The 16,737-nt window shown below is 41.1% G+C and overlaps 1 protein-coding gene across 1 annotated transcript in view; it reads left to right on the top strand.

Annotated features, from left to right (window-relative positions):
• Positions 1 to 16,737, top strand: part of SLIT3 (slit guidance ligand 3) — a 761,836-nt gene that overhangs the window by 489,573 nt on the left and 255,526 nt on the right. The window lies entirely within an intron of this gene.

Below are 16,737 nucleotides of genomic sequence, written 5' to 3' on the forward strand. Positions count from 1 at the left end.
TATACAGGGATGATGGGGGTTATATACAGAAATGATGGCTGGTATATACAAGGATGATGGTTGATATATACAGAGATGATGGGGGTTATATATAGGAATAATGGGTAGTCCAGCCATCATCCCTGTATAAACCCCCATCATCCCTGGTTAAAGCAGCCATTATCCCTGTATATAAACCCTATCATAACTGGATCCTGTGGGGAGGGGTACTTGCTCACCGTCTCCTCACACGCAGGTTTCTTCTCCTGGCGGGCAGCATCAGAAGCGTGCACTAGCAGACGTGCCAAGCGTGCAGTACGTCTGCTAGCTTAAATAATAATACAGCGTGGCTACGGGCGGAGCAGTGGGCCCCACCATCTCAGTGGGCCCCACAATCTTAGGGGCCCGGGGCCACTGTGCCCCCCTACCTACCCGCTAGCTACGATACTGACCGGAATATGTATAAATGTGGCGCTCAATGCTTTTTGGAGCGAGCCTCCGATCCCGGGACAACATTTTAAATATGATGGTATATATGAAGTAATGATATATGATGCCCCCCCAGTTGTGCCCCTCTGCCATGGATCTGCCGTTTTAGGGTTCTCTTTGTCCTTTCCCAAAATTTCTGCAGCGCTGCTTAGACTACGAGTCTGAGACACTCCTACTGTTCTCAGATTGGCCAGAGCTGCTCACTTGGGCAGTTCCGTCCAATCCGTGAACAGAGGGAGTGTCTTAAACTCAGCCTCAATTTGAGACAACACAGAGGGGACCCTATAACGGCCGATCCACAGCAGGAGGGCACCAGGTAATTTTACTCCATATACACCATCACATTTAGAATGTTGTCCTGAGACCAGAGAGGCGCTTTAATTAATTAAATCAATAAAGCTTAAGGCCCCATGCACACTACCGTAAAAATTCACCGCAATTACCGACCCATTCAGTTCTAGTGGCCGCGGACATCATTTTGTATCGCTACGGATGGGTGTCCGTGCCATAGAAATGTTGCGAAAATTGTGGCACGTGTCCGTTCTTTTGCATTTTACGGGCCGTTCTCCCATACTTTGTATGGGAGCATGGCCCGAAAATGCGGGTGGCCGTTGTCGAGTATGAACATGTCCAGTATCAGAGCTAAACATTTTTATTGACCTAATGGCTTTGTTTACATGTAACATTATTGATTATGGCATTGTGTTTTTGATAGATACGTACTAGATCTGACCCTTTACTTTACTGTCATGGAAAAATCAGATATATGTCGTATTTTAAACTACTTTAGATTTTTATAGATGTTTTGGAAAGAAGAAGTTAACTAAAATCATAAAATTAAACCATACAATACTAAAGAGATAACAGTCCGCTTTATCAGAAACTGATCAAATATAATTATCCCAATTATAATCCATTCTCACCACACACATGTATCTATATGACCAAAGGGTGTAGATCTGGTAAGCCACAAAATCAAGCACAGGGTAGATGAGTGGCTGTACTGGGCATAACTTGAGCTGCCTTCCTGTATGAAGGAAGGTGCCTTACTGTGTATGGGATCTTGTTGAATGGGCAAACGTTGAAGTTACACCCCTTGTGGATATTTGATTCCTCAAAATTGCTAACAGGGTGATTTAGAGAAAGAGGAGGGCATTTTAAACATACCTTTTTTCTCGGTCATTCAAGTTGCATGACTGAGAAACCATTTGATTGCTCCAGTGCGGCATTCGCAAGTGCCACTCTGCTCTAAGTGACATCTCTAGCGGCCAATCAGGAGACTGCTAGAGTCACTGCTCAGAGTAGAGGAGCACGTCTTGCAGCGTGCAGTGCAGGAACACTTGCACATCAAGTCCCGCCTTAGTGGCACCTGCGATTGGCAGGCCGGGGGAATGAAACATTTTTTTCACGGTCATGCAACTTGTATGACCGAGACAAAACATATATTTAAAATTCCATCCTCCTCCCCTATATCTTCCTCTCAGCAGTTTTGAGACATCAAAACTGCTGACAGTTTCCCTTTAATAAAACTTTACCCTTGTTGCCACATATACATTTAATTATTTTTCCCGTCAACAGAGCTTTATGAGGGCTTGAATTTTTCAGGACGTGTTGTAGTTTTTTAGTGGTACCATTTTCGGGTACATAGGACTTTTTGATGAACTTTTATTTATTTTTTTTGGGAGGGGGATGAACAAAATAATATGCAATTTCGCCATAGTTTGTTTTTTTGTAAGACCGTCACCATGCAGATTAATTTTATTCTACGGGTCTTTATGGCTGTAGTGATACAAATTATGTGTTCGTTTTATAATATACATTTTTTTTCATAATAAAGCATTTTATTAACCCACTAGGGTATGTACCCATTTGATCACTTAATCGCTTACATAATATATTGCAATATTCCTGTTAATGGTGTATTTGCTGTGCTTTTTAGACAGTTATTTTTGTTATGCTGAAATGCTCTTGAATTTAAGGGTATGTTCACACGGCTTATTTTCGGGCCGTAAACAACCGAAAAATCGGAAGCAGAACGCCTCCAAACATCTGCCTATTGATTTCAATGGGAAAAACAGCGTTCTGTTCCGACGGGGCGCTTTTTTACGCGGCCGTTAAAAAACGCTCGCGAAAAAGAAGTGCATGTCACTTTTTGAGCCGTTTTTGGTGTCATTTTTCATTGACTCTATAGAAAAACAGCTCCAAAAACGGGTGTAAATAACGGCATGAAAAACGTGAGTTTGAATAAAAAACAGCTGAAAATCAGGAGCTGTTTTCGCTTGAAAACAGATGTTTTTTGCTGAGCGTGTGAACATACCCTAAGGCTGTGTTCACACACCCTATTTACGGACGTAATTCGGCCGTTTTAACCTCGAATTACGTCCGAAAATACAGCTCCAATGCACCGGCAAACATCTGCCCATTCATTTGAATGGGCTTAACGATGTTCTGTGCCGACGGTAATTTTTTTTACGCGCCGCTGTCAAAAGACGGCGCGTAAAAAAGAGGCCCGCGTCAAAGAAGTGCCTGTCACTTCTTGGGACGTAATTGGAGCCGTTTTCCATTGACTCCATAGAAAAACAGCTCCAATTATGTAAGTAATGGACGCTGCGAAAAACGCCTGCAACATGCCATTACGTCTGAAATTCAGGAGCTGTTTTCCGTGATTTCAGCCGTAATGGACGCTGCCGTGTGAACATACCCTTATGGTATGTTCACACGCTTAACAAAAAAAACAGCCTCTGATTTTCAGGCATTTTTGAAGCTGAGAATGAAATTTGGAGCTTCTTTTGAGGCTTCGTTTCAGACGTTTTTTGAGGCGTTTTTCATAGTGTTCAATGGAAAATCAGCTCCAAAAAACGCCTCAAGAAGTGACATGCTACTTCTTTTTTACGGAGCGTCTTTCTACGCTCCGTTTTTTGACAGCGAAGCGCAAAATAAAGGCTCATGGAAACAGAACATCGTAATTCCCATTGAAAGCAATGGGCAGATGTTTGTAGGCGTATTAGGGGTGATTTTTCAGGCGTAATTCGAGGCGTAAACGCCCGAATTACGTCTGAAACCACTGCGTGTGAACATACCCTAAGGGTATGTGCACACGTAAACTGCATTTACGTCTGAAATTACGGAGCTGTTTTCAGGAGAAAACAGCTCCGTAATTTCAGATGTAATTGCCTGTACTAGCGTTTTGCGGGGCGTCTTTTACGGACGTAATTTGGAGCTGTTCTTCATTGGAGTCAATGAAAAACGGCTCCAATTACGTTCCAAGAAGTGTCCTGCACTTCTTTTGACGAGGCTGTAATTTTATGCGCCGTCTTTTGACAGTGACGCGTAAAATGACAGGTCGTCGGCACAGTACATCGTAAAGCCCATTAAAAGTAATGGGCAGATGTTTGACGACGTATTGGAGCCAGTTTTTCATACGTAATTCGAGGCGTAAAACGCCTCCATTACGTCTGAAAATAGGTCGTTTGAGCCCAGCCTAACCGTTTCTGGGATCAATGCTGCAGTAGTACAGATCTAAGAGGATACCCTGAGGTAGTCAGAGCAAATACTGTAACTCATGTTTCATTATTCCAATGGCAGGTCCAGTTGGCTAGTCTTGTTTACGGTACAATAGTGCAGCTTACTTTGGTTAGTGTGCCATGTGGACTTCTGTTATCTGCTCATTTGTTCTCAAAATTGCAAAACAGCAAACTTTTCAATATATTTATCTTACCAATTCCACTCTGGTCCCCACCGCTAGTCCTGATGTTTTTGCTGCTCCTGTTGTCCCACTAAGCACTGATGAGTCGTGCATAGTGCGACCATGTCAGCCAATCACTTGCCACAACCGTGATATCACTATGAATAGAACAATACCGCTGTAGTCATTGGAAATTCTAGAATATCAAAGCTCTCAGTTAAGGTTCCTATTTAGCCATACTTAATACATACAATATTTACGTAAAACATATTGTTAGTATAGATCATTTAATTGCAGTACTATTATTTCACACGATAGTAATTGCTAAAATTTTCTGGCACACTTGCATTGAAAAGAATGGCTGAACTTCATATTTACAAAGCCCCGCATGCTTTTTTCCAACTTCCGAAGTGCAAGGAGACATGGCTTTATAGTTGCCTGTAGGTGCCAGCGAGCCTTGTTCTAGGATAGGGAAGCTACTTGCAGCTCAGCTGTATAAATATTAAGGAATATGGCACATGCTGCATTGAAATGACACAATGGCAACCCGCTAGGCGGTATGCCAGTCTTGATAAATATGTCCCATTGTGTTCATGTGTTTTAGTTGGATCTTAGAACTGAAAAACAGTGGGGGGGGGGGGGGGATCTATTAAGACTGGCGTTTCATACGCCAGTCTTAATAAACAATTTGTTGGAGTGAGAACGCCTCTTAATGTGTTATATTCTTTGACTGGCAATTGTGGCACAATATCCATGGCCATGCGCCATCCATTCCCCCTTTCCATCAGACATAAAATATGTATACCTACCTCCTTTGCTTCTCCCCTCAAGGTCCCCTCAGTGTCCATCAACTAGGAGTTGGCGTAGATTTTTGTTGTCATTTACGCCAGATTTCTAGCACAAATTGTAATTGATTCATTGTGCCACTGTGGCCCTGTCTCTCTCGAGAGATCATGCCATTTTTTTTTATTTTTTTTTTACAAACATGTCGAGAGTGGCAAATATCCACAAATGTTGCAATTTAAACACCAATTGCGACTTTTGAGCCCATTTGCGAAACTTTATACGCTAAAAGCCTGCCATAGAAAGTTTCATAACTTCCAACCAGTGTCTCAATCTAACATTGTACCTTTTTTGGTCCTGTGTATTCACATCCTAATTAGGATCACACTTAGATTTAATTCACACATTGCAGATTTGGGCAGTATTTTACACAGTATTTCAAAGCCAAAACCAAGAGTGGAACCTAAACACAGGGGAAATATATTGGAAAGATTTAGACTTCTTCTCTTCTATGCATCCACTCTTGATTTTGGCTTTAAAAATACTGATGCAAAATACTGACCAAATCTGCAATGTGTGAACGAGGCCTTAGGCTGGAATTACACACACACACACAGGTTTTTGGAAGTTTTTTTGAGCCACAGGCAGTAGTAGATACAAAAAGAAGGAAAAGTATAAAGGAAAGACTGATCTTTCTCCTCTCTTTTATATTGACTCCTGTGTTTGGATCAAAAAGTGCCAAAAAGCATGTCATTTCAGCCTTAGACTTGGTTCACTCTATGCGTTCTTGTTGCGTTTTTTGTTTGGTTTGATGAACTCCTATTCAGAGATATGAAAGTTTACCAAAATGTAAAAAAAAATGCATGTTGAAAGTGCAACAAAAATGCACAGTGTGAACGAAGACTTGTAGTTCTATAATCTGACCAATTCTTCTTATAACCATGGTGAGGATTGATACTTCTCTAAAAGCAAGTCCCACTGGCAATATATTCATTCTGGCCCCTAAATGAGTAAATCTATTACAGTGTAATTTGTTGTGGGCTTTTGATGGCCATCCATATGACATACAGTAGTCTCCTAGTAATTCACTTGTTGAAAGTCTTAGCAGATCATGGATTTAAAGCTGTCACAGGGCTTTTATCCTTCTAGAAGTGGCGTGGTTTTAATTAAACTTCTAAATAGCTTCATGACCAAAGTGAACTCCAGAATCTATATCATTTTTATGACAGTCACTCTCTTCCCAGTTTATTGATTTTATCCTTTGGTTCATTACATTAAATGCAAACCTTTTTGCACAGAATAATTCGGGCTCTCAGCTGAAATCAGAGGTCACAATAACCATCTTTGCCATCACTTCAACATTATCGTTTGAGTCTGATTGGGGGAGGGGAAAAGGAGGCTTTAAACAAACTTTCCTATTCGTGGAAGTCTGCCATTAAGCTTGATCTTCATTAATGCAATTTCCTCTCTAAAGTTGGGCAGGTTCCAATGCTTTTTATGACAGTGAAAAAAGGACTTTTGTGAAAGAAATTTATGTAGAAAAAATGTAGTTGAAGAAAGTTCTGCTTTGCCCCATATAAAGTGCCAGAAATCATATCGCCTACTCTATATGGACAAAAGTATTGGGACACACTTCTAAATCTATTAATTCTGGTGTTTCAATCAGTCCCATTGGCACATGTGTATAAAATCCAGCACCTAGTCATGCAGGTGAACATTGTTTAGTGAAAGAATGGGTCGTTCTAAAGAGCTCACTAAATGGGAGCGTGGTGCTTTTATAGGATGCCACTGCTGCAACAAGTCGGTTCGTGAAATTTCTTCCCTCCTAGATATTCCACGATCAACTGTGAGCGGTATTACTGCAAAGTGGAAGCATTTAGGAACCACGGCAACTCAGCATTAAAGTGGCAGACCATGTATAGTTACAGAGCGGTGTCGCCGAGTGCTGAGGCGCAAAGTGCATAAAAGTTGCCAATGCTCTGCTGACTCAATAAGTGCAGAGTTCCAAACCTCTTCTGACATTAATATCAGCAAAAAAAATGTGCACCTGGCACTTCATGGCATGGGTTACCATGGCCGAGCAGCTACATGCAAGCCTTACATCACCAAGCACAGTGCCAAGCATCAGATGGAGTGGTGTAAAGCACGCCACCACTGGACTCTGCAGCAGTGGAAACATGTTCTGTGGTGAAACCAAATCTCGTTTAGCTCCGTGATCTCGCGAGATTTCGTATCCGTTGCTGGAATCTCACAAAAAAGAGTCAGAAGTGTCAGGATTCTGAGTACACATGACATCCAGGCTGGATGGTCATGTGTATTCATTATCAGGACACTGTAGTAATGTTAGGGCTTGTGTATGAGGCTGCACATAGCGATATATCTATATCGCTAGTGCAGTGTAAATGAATGGAGAGGAGTGCATGATGCCGATTGGTCAGCGCCATGCACTCCTCTGTACAACGCCCACTTGGTCGAAAGTAAAAGTACGCCCACTTGGGCATTAAGAAAGCTCATTAGCATAAACCAAAATCGCTCCTAACGTTGTGAAAAAAGATCGTTTTTTTAAAATAAAAAGCATTACTGTCACCTACATTACAGCGCCCATCTCCTTATGTAGGAGATAGGGCACTTATAATGTGGTGACAGAGTCTCTTTAACATCCATCGTGGGGAAAGTGTTTGAGGGGCTATAGAGGGACTATATACAGGATTATGTGACAATAAATAGTATTATAAGTGACAGCCAGCACGGTTTTACTAAGGACAGAAGTTGTCAAACCAACCTGAATGGTTTTTATGAAGAGGTGAGCAGAAGCCTAGACAGAGGGGCCGCTGTGGATATAGTGTTTTTGGACTTTGCAAAGGCATTTGACACTGTCCCTCATAGACGTCTAATGGGTAAATTAAGAACTATAAATTTAGAAAGTATCGTTTGTAATTGGATTGAGAATTGGCTCAAGGACCGTATCCAGAGAGTTGTGGTCAATGATTCCTACTCTGAATGGTCCCCGGTTATAAGTGGTGTACCCCAGGGTTCAGTGCTGGGACCACTATTAATCGACTTATTTATTAATGATATAAAGGACGGGATTAATAGCACTGTTTCTATTTTTTCAGATGACCCCAAGCTTTGTAGAATGAAGAATCTTAGTTATGAGGAACAATTAAAATAATTACTTTTTTTAGGATAGATTGGTTAATTCCTAATGGGAATTATTTTATTTTTTTTACCTTCCTCTGGATCAACAGGGGTAAATCAAAGTGGTTTACCCATATCCCTTCTTCCCTTTCTCCCATCCCTTGATTGAACTTGGTAACGTCTTTTTTCAACTGTACTATGTAACTATGCAAGGCAACCGGACGCCTCTTCCTCTTCTACACATTTCCCCCAGTGATTCCCGCGGCTTACGGCTCCAATCCACCAGCTGCTATGGGTTTCCATGGAGAATGGCAGCTGCTGAGGACGTCAGGCCTGGTGGCTTATTCAATTGAGAATCTACCATGAGGCTCCGTTGAAGCAATGGCTACGTCCCTGACTTTGCTACAAGTTCTTTGCTACAGCTCGTCCACTGCCAATCAGTGACTATTCTAGGGACTGCAACATGGAAATTCGACCGGGAAAATCCATACCTTTTTCTGGGGTTAAACAGGACCTATTAACAGGATAACCCTCTCTTCTTTATTTAAAAAAAATATTAGGTGCCCCCAAAAATACTTATCTAATATAATTCATAAGTTGTTTTTTTTTAACCCGTACCCGACGTATGACGTATTCTTACACCATAGCCGGGTAGGGGAAATATGGAGCGGGCTCACGGCCTGAGCCTGCTCCATACAACACAGGTGTATGGCTAGTTTAACCCTTTAGATGCCGCGGTCAATAGCGATCGCCGCATTTAAAGTGTTAGAAAGGGGGGGTCGACCCCCCCCCCTGACAGCCTATTCCTCCACCCCTACGATGCAATTGCGGGTTGCTGATGGTTGGCATGGTAGCCCGGGGGCTTTATGGACAAAGTCTGTTTGTTTACACATGCACATCCAGTCTAGGTACTGTAACAAACAGCGCTAATCGTACTGTTTCTCACCTCTCCACTCGCCAGCATCCTCTCGCTTCCTCATGGCAGTCGCACCATGTCATGGGTGACCGCTGTGCACCTCTGTTATCACTAATAAAACACCATCTGACCCTGTTGGCATCCTTAGTCAATGTTATGCTTCTTTTAAGTCCTTGGGATTGTGATCACACCCTATTGCTTTAGTTAACTAACGGTTAAACCTTGTTCCACCTCCAATCACCCAGAGCAATTTGGGTGTTTTGGTACCTGAATTGTGCATGGTAGTACTTCTGTTTTGGATTTCCTGATACTGGCCAGACTTGTTTCCTGACTGCGTCTCTTGTCTGCTGCCTGTACCTGACCTTCTGCCTCTCTCTCTCCATATTGACTGAACTCTGCCTTTCCTGATCTTCTGTCGATCTTACCGTGTTCATGAAATCCACCTGCCCTAACTTCTGCCTCTCTGACCTAGTACTTTCCCTGCTGCCTAGGTACATCATATCAGATTATTCTGTCCTGTACACATCAGCCATTGCTAACAGAGACTACTCTGGGGGTAGAAACCAGGGGCATTCTCCGCAACGAAGTCCTGATCCCACTATAGGGGTTAAAGTGTAAATACCTGGGAATCACTTAGGCCTGGTCACACTGAGTTTTTTTGGCGCGTTTTTTTTAATGTGAAAACCGCATTGGAAACCACACCAAAAAATGTCTGAATACGACTCCCATTGCTTTCAACAAGAGGCGGGGGCCCTTTCACAGCGTTTTTTGCCCGTGGCGCTCATTGGCCACGGTCATAAAACGCTGCAAAATACACGCCAAAGAGTGCAGGCAGGTCAAAATCTGCCTCAAAATTCCTGATGGTGTGGACGGGGCCTTAGACCCTGTTTCCTGGATTAGCCCCAAACTAAATCTGATAGCAACACAGAGGGAGGGTTCACATCTCCCTCCTTTGGCTTCATGACATGTACACAGGCTTGGACGTGGTTTTGTAAACAAGTATACGATGTCCATTGAGCTATGGGGCCTGAGATTCTGAGGCAGGCTATACATTCGAAAGTTTTTTAGAGTTCTATGGCCTACTTCACACGAACATGTTAAACGTCTGTGTGACGGCCGTTGAAACAACGGCCGTCACACGGACCTATATAATTCGATGTGGCCGTTCACACGGCCGTTGTTTCAACGCACTATGTGAAGGGTCTGTGAGAAAATAGGACATGGCCTATTTTTTCACACTTCACGCATCCCTCCATAGACTCTAGTCTATGGGGGATGCGTGACATCGCATCCCGCAGTGCAGAGCACAGATGCACCTCGGACGTGAAAAACTGCAGTTTTTCACGTCCGAGATGTGCAACGCCCATGTGAATCTAGCTTAAGGCTGCATTCACATCTGCGTCAGGGCTCCTTTCCGACCTTCCGTCAAAATTGGCTGTCGGAACGGAGCCCTGAGTGACACAAACGGAAACCACAGGTTTCCGTTTCTATCACCATTGATTTCAATGGTGACGGATCCAGTGCAAATGGTTTCCGTTTGTCTCCGTCGTGCAGGGGTTCCGAAGTTTTGACGGAATGAATACATTAGTCGACTACACTATTGATTCCGTCAAAACGACGGAACCCCTGCACAACGGAGACAAACGGAAACCATTTGCACTGGATCTGTCACCATTGAAATCAATGGTGATGGAAACGGAAACCTCTGGTTTCCGTTTGTGTCAGTCAGGGCTCCGTTCCGCCAGAAAGCTCCGATAGAACGTCGGAATGAAGCCCTGACGCAGATGTGAACGCAGCCTTAAAAGTGCAAAAACAAAAGCATCTTCTGAAATAGTTGTAGAAATATACATGTATTCATGTTTTGTAGATTCTTAGTTTCCTTATCATATTTGGCTTTAATGTTCTACACTTTCCAGTAGAAAAAAATGTCTTCTATCATTTCTGTCTATTGTTTCTCTTGGGCCTGGAGCCCAGAAGAATAACAGATGGTTATCGGTCAAAAGAGTAACTAGGGAAACAAGGAAAGCTGCCCAAATTGCTATGGAGACAGTCATATATCTGTTCACTGTTCTTTTGCTCATTACATCAGCTTGCTCTGTCATGAAAAGGAGCTCTGAAAGGTTTGCAGCATACAAAGAAGTAGACATGTAATTAACTGTCTTCTTGAATACCATCGATATCTACCAGTATATATAGATTTTATGTACAATAAACATTTAAAAAAAGCGAGATAGTTTTAAATATGTTTGTCAATATTAATACAAATGGAACAAATAGATAATTCCAGTGATCGCCTATGTGTTATTACTGAAGAAGATGTAAAATGTCCAGGAGTCGACAAGGACAATGTTATCTTATATGTTTAATTGTCTTCATGGAAAGTGTGTGGTAGAAAAAATAGTAGAATGCAATGGTCTGGTGACGTACAGTGTCCAAGCGCAGAATATTGGACGATATGAATAATGTAGCAAAGGCTTGTCTGTGAATAGCAATTTATCTTCTTCAATTATACCCTGTGCCAGCTTCTACTCGGGCAAATTCAAGTCATCCAGAGATGCAAAAGTGATAATCAGAAACTAGCTGCCATGATAACCCGCCTAGAGTTCAGATGGCATTGGCACAGGGCGTACCGCTGCTTAGCATTACATATAAAAAGATGAGCGACACAAATAGGAAAAAGCTAAAATTGGGGTTATAACTGGTAAAGTAAACCGAGAAAAGGACCAGAAGGATGGTCTGTGGATTCACTTACAGCAGAAACCTATGAATGTTTTATCTCTAATGACATAGGACCAAAACAGAAGGCACAGCAGCAACCGCACAAGTAATGCAGTTTTATAAAGGTAGTAGAGTTTTTGATAATGTGTCCATTACTTTCTCTGCTACCGTTGCCATTACTGGATGACTTACTGGATACAAAGTTGTGAGCCTTGCGGTAAGTTATGAGGAGCTTCACCTGGAGTACCAGTGTAACTCGTTTTAGCATTTTTGAAAATCAAAATAGGAATTTAACCACCAATACTGCTAAAAAAAACAATCAGCAGAATTTATTCATATATCATAAAACATATAATAAAATCACACACATTTTGTAACCCAACACAGAAACACAGGGCAGTGAAGTAACTCTTCATTTGAGATTTTTTCATTTGACCCTTTCTTAAACTCCATCAAGTCCACGCCATTAACTCCTTAACGCCGCAGGACGGATATATCCGTCCTCAGCAGCTGCTAGTTCGCGCAGGAGGACGGATATATCCGTCCTGTGACGGCGCGGGTACTGCCAGTGTACCCACGCGATCAGCGGCAGGGGCACGGCTGTTATACACAGCCTGGCTCCTGCTGCAACTGCCGGAATCGAAGCGCGCTCCGATTCCGGCAGTTTAACCCATTAAATGCCGCTGTCAATAGTGACAGCGGCATCTAATGTGTTTGACAGAGGGAGGGAGCTCACTCTGTCAGCCCATCAGCGCCCCCGCAAAGAAATCGCGGGTCGCCGTCGGCTTTCTATGACAGCCGGGGGTCTAACAAAGACCCCCAGGTCTGTCTTCCGCAACTGCCTGTTAGGCGATGACGGAAGCATGACCTAACAGATTGCTTGTCAGTTTTACACTGACAGGCAATAATGCTTTGGTATACGAAGTATACCAAAGCATTATATATTAAATACACGAGAAGAAGGAGTCGGGACTATTTAAGTAAGCACAAAATATCAAAAAATACAAATTTTATTGAAACATACAGAAATACATAATAAAAACAGACTACAAACCCAATAACTGTATATCTCCGAAATAGGAGACAGTATGGAGCCACAAAGGTACTTAGATTAGTACAGTTTGTATATGTCACATTTAATCGGGAAGGTTTCCCAAAAGAAGTTACCAAAAGGATATAATGTACTTTGAAAACAAGTCCCTAGAACCATATAATAACTCTAACGGAACACTAGTGTCCAAACATATTTTCTGCAAATTCCCAGTATACTACGTCTCTGTGAACAATAATCGGGAATACAGAGGTAGTGGTTTGTTTATAGTAGCAAGTAGTTTAAACACACTCAGTACCAATATAGTAACTAATTCAGAACAGGAACCAGTAATAAGGATGACCCATTTCAGACAATTGGGAGCTGGGACACTTGGGAGCTGTTACAACTGAGGAGCCACATGGGTTAGTACTTGCTGGTCTTTTTTCACCAAAGACTATTATTTTTTGTCGTGTTGTTACCAGGTTACCTGTATACTTAGACAATTGTCTGAAATGGGTCATCCTTATTACTGGTTCCTGTTCTGAATTAGTTACTATATTGGTACTGAGTGTGTTTAAACTACTTGCTACTATAAACAAACCACTACCTCTGTATTCCCGATTATTGTTCACAGAGACGTAGTATACTGGGAATATGCAGAAAATATGTTTGGACACTAGTGTTCCGTTAGAGTTATTATATGGTTCTAGGGACTTGTTTTCAAAGTACATTATATCCTTTTGGTAACTTCTTTTGGGAAACCTTCCCGATTAAATGTGACATATACAAACTGTACTAATCTAAGTACCTTTGTGGCTCCATACTGTCTCCTATTTCGGAGATATACAGTTATTGGGTTTGTAGTCTGTTTTTATTATGTATTTCTGTATGTTTCAATAAAATTTGTATTTTTTGATATTTTGTGCTTACTTAAATAGTCCCGACTCCTTCTTCTCGTGTATTTAGTATATGATGTTTGGAGTTTCTATCTTTACTATTGGGGAGCTGGGAATTGCTGCACTTGCTGGTAGCTCAACCCATATGACATTATAGTCCCATGAGACATTTGTGTATAACAAAGCATTATATATGCGATTGGCACATCGCATAGTGAAGTCCCCTGGTGGGACTTAAAAAAAAAATGTCAATCAGTTAAATAAAGTTTGTTGAAAAAAAATAATAATTATTACAGTCAAAATCAAATAAAACTACTTTTTTTGCCCAAAAGTGGTTTTATTCAGTAAAAGTGTCAAAACAAATCACACATACACATATATGGTATCCCCGCGATCGTAACGACTTGACCAATAAAATGAACACATTAATTAAACCGCCGGATGAACGGCGTCCAAAAAAACCGCAAAAAACAACGGCAAAATTCTCTCTTTTCTCCCATTCCCCCCTAAAAAATAAAATAAAAGTTAATCTATAAGTCCTATGTACCCCAAAATAGTACTAATGAAAACTACACATTGGCCCGCAAAAATCAAGCCCACATACGGCCACATCGACGGAAAAATAAAAAATTACGGCTCTTGGAATGCGGCGATGCAAAAACAAGTAATTTTTTTCTAAAAGGCTTTTTATTGTGCAAACGTAGGAAAACGTATAAAACCTTTACATATTTGGTATCCCCGTAATCGTGCCGACCCATAGAATAAAGTTAACATGTTATTTACGCTGCATAGTAAACGGCGTAAATTTATAACGTGAAAATTAATGCTGGAATAGCTGCTTATTTTCAATACTCTCCTAAAATAAAGTTAATAAAAGTTAATCAATATATTGTAAGCATCTAAAAATGGTGCAATTACAAAATACAACTCGTCCCGCAAAAAACAAGCCCTTATACGGCTATGTCGACGTAATAAAAAAAAAGTTACGACTCTTGGAATGCGACCGTGAAAAAACAAAAAATAATCCTTGGTCATTAACGTGCAAAATGGCCTGGTCATTAAGGGGTTAAAAACCATATTTTATTTTGAATGATTTGTTATGATTTGTTATGTGCTATTGCTTACAGTACGTGTGGATGGAGCAAGCCATGTCACAAGCCTTGAGTAAAAAGAATTCCAGGAGGGAAGAGATTCACTTTACCACTAGCCTTGTTTTCATCATGAAGGGGATAAAGGGAAAGCACAGATTCTCACATTTTGAGCCTTGTTTGCATTCTATCAAGATATTACAAGACACATAACGATTTTTGTTGCTCTTGCAAACCTGGGGTCCGGTTGGTTTAGTTTACCAGTGAGTGTTGTCCATGCATGTAAGTGGAGCAATAGGGGTACATTCATACAAGGTGGTGGTGTGGTAGAGAGAAATTCCAGTAAAAGCTACATGGGTTTACATGCGGTTTTGTGATATCAACATGCTTTAATTCAACTCTTTCCTAAGGCCCTGTTCAAATGACATATTTTGTTTTCGTTTAGCGTGTACAATGGGAAAGCATTTCTGCAGCAAAATACACACGTTTTATTAGCGTATTTTGCTGCGGATTTCACCACTTCTAAATTGAAAAGGCTAAAATCCGCAGCATGTTCTGATTTCCGTCCGAAAAATGTACAGCAGCATGTAAATGATATTTGTTTAACTCTCATCTACATGGCAGGGACTGTAATCCGCTGCAGAATTTCCATTCCGTGTAAATCCAGCCTTAGGCCTCATTCACACGGACGTGTCCATTTTGCGCGCCAAAAAAACGCTGCGTTTTGCAAACGCAAAATTTCCGTGGGTCATCAGCATATGGTGCGTGGCTGGGTGATTTTCGCGCAGCCGCCATCATTATGACACTCTGGTTTTATGTTTACAAACAGAAAAGCACGTGGTGCTTTTCTATTTTCATTCATTTATTTTACTACTGTAGCGCGCATTACGCACGGCACCCAGAAGTGCTTCCGTGTGCGGTGCGCGATTTGCACGCACCCATTGACTTCAATGGGTGCGTGCTGCACGAAACACGGTCAAATATAGGACATGTCGAGAATTTCACGCAGCGCTCATACGCTGCGTGAAAATCACTGACAGACTGAACGGCCCCCATCATTAACATAGGTCCGTGCAACGCGCGTGGAAATCACTCGCGCGTAGCACGGACGTATAACACATTTGTGTGAATAAGGCCTTATGGTCATCTTAGAACATGTATTACATAGGCGTTGGGATGTCAGGTATTCTGAGTTGCTGAGATTATTATAGTATATATATAGTTATTGTAGTACATTAAGTTTACACTCTAATAAATTGACATGAATACATCTGAAAATAAATCATTAAATGTAATCTAAAAGTAGCTGCAGCATATATTATGATTGTAGACTGATGAATTTAGCTTTGGTCAGTATATATAAGGTGTCGTCTATTATATGGAGTTCTAAAGCACCACTTCAGATTTCCTTGTCCTACAGTAAATTGTGATCCAAGTGACTCTTTTTTTATATACTTGTGCTTGTTTACATTTGTTCTGTATATAAAGCACCATATAATATTGTTAGTTGGGTTCATTAACCCCTTAGTGACCAAGCTTGTTTGGACCATAATGACCAAGCCAAATTTGTCAAATCTGGTATGTGTGACTTTATCAGAGAATAACTCTGTGAAAGTTTTGAATATCCAAGTAATTCTGACATTGTTTTTTCGTCACATGTTGTACTTTATTTTAGTGGTAAAAGTAGACTGATACGATTTGCGGAAATAACTTAAAAAATAGAAAAATTTAAGAAATTTTGTAAAAATTATCATTTTTCCCTATTTTTAACTGCAATATGTCACATACTGTACAATTTTTTTTATTAAATAATATTTCCATCTCTTTACTCTATTTTGGCAGCACTTTTGAAAAAAAAAATTAATTTTTGAGCAATTTAGAGGACTTACAAGTTAAGTAATAATTTTATAAATTTTGTAGTACATTTTGTTTTCCTGCACCAAGCCAGGTTTTCATAGGCTCATAGGTGTCAGAATGGTGGAAACCCCCACAAGTGACCCCATTTTGAAAAC

This window comes from Rhinoderma darwinii, chromosome 3 (assembly GCF_050947455.1).
Source record: "Rhinoderma darwinii isolate aRhiDar2 chromosome 3, aRhiDar2.hap1, whole genome shotgun sequence".
Taxonomy (NCBI): domain Eukaryota; kingdom Metazoa; phylum Chordata; class Amphibia; order Anura; family Rhinodermatidae; genus Rhinoderma; species Rhinoderma darwinii.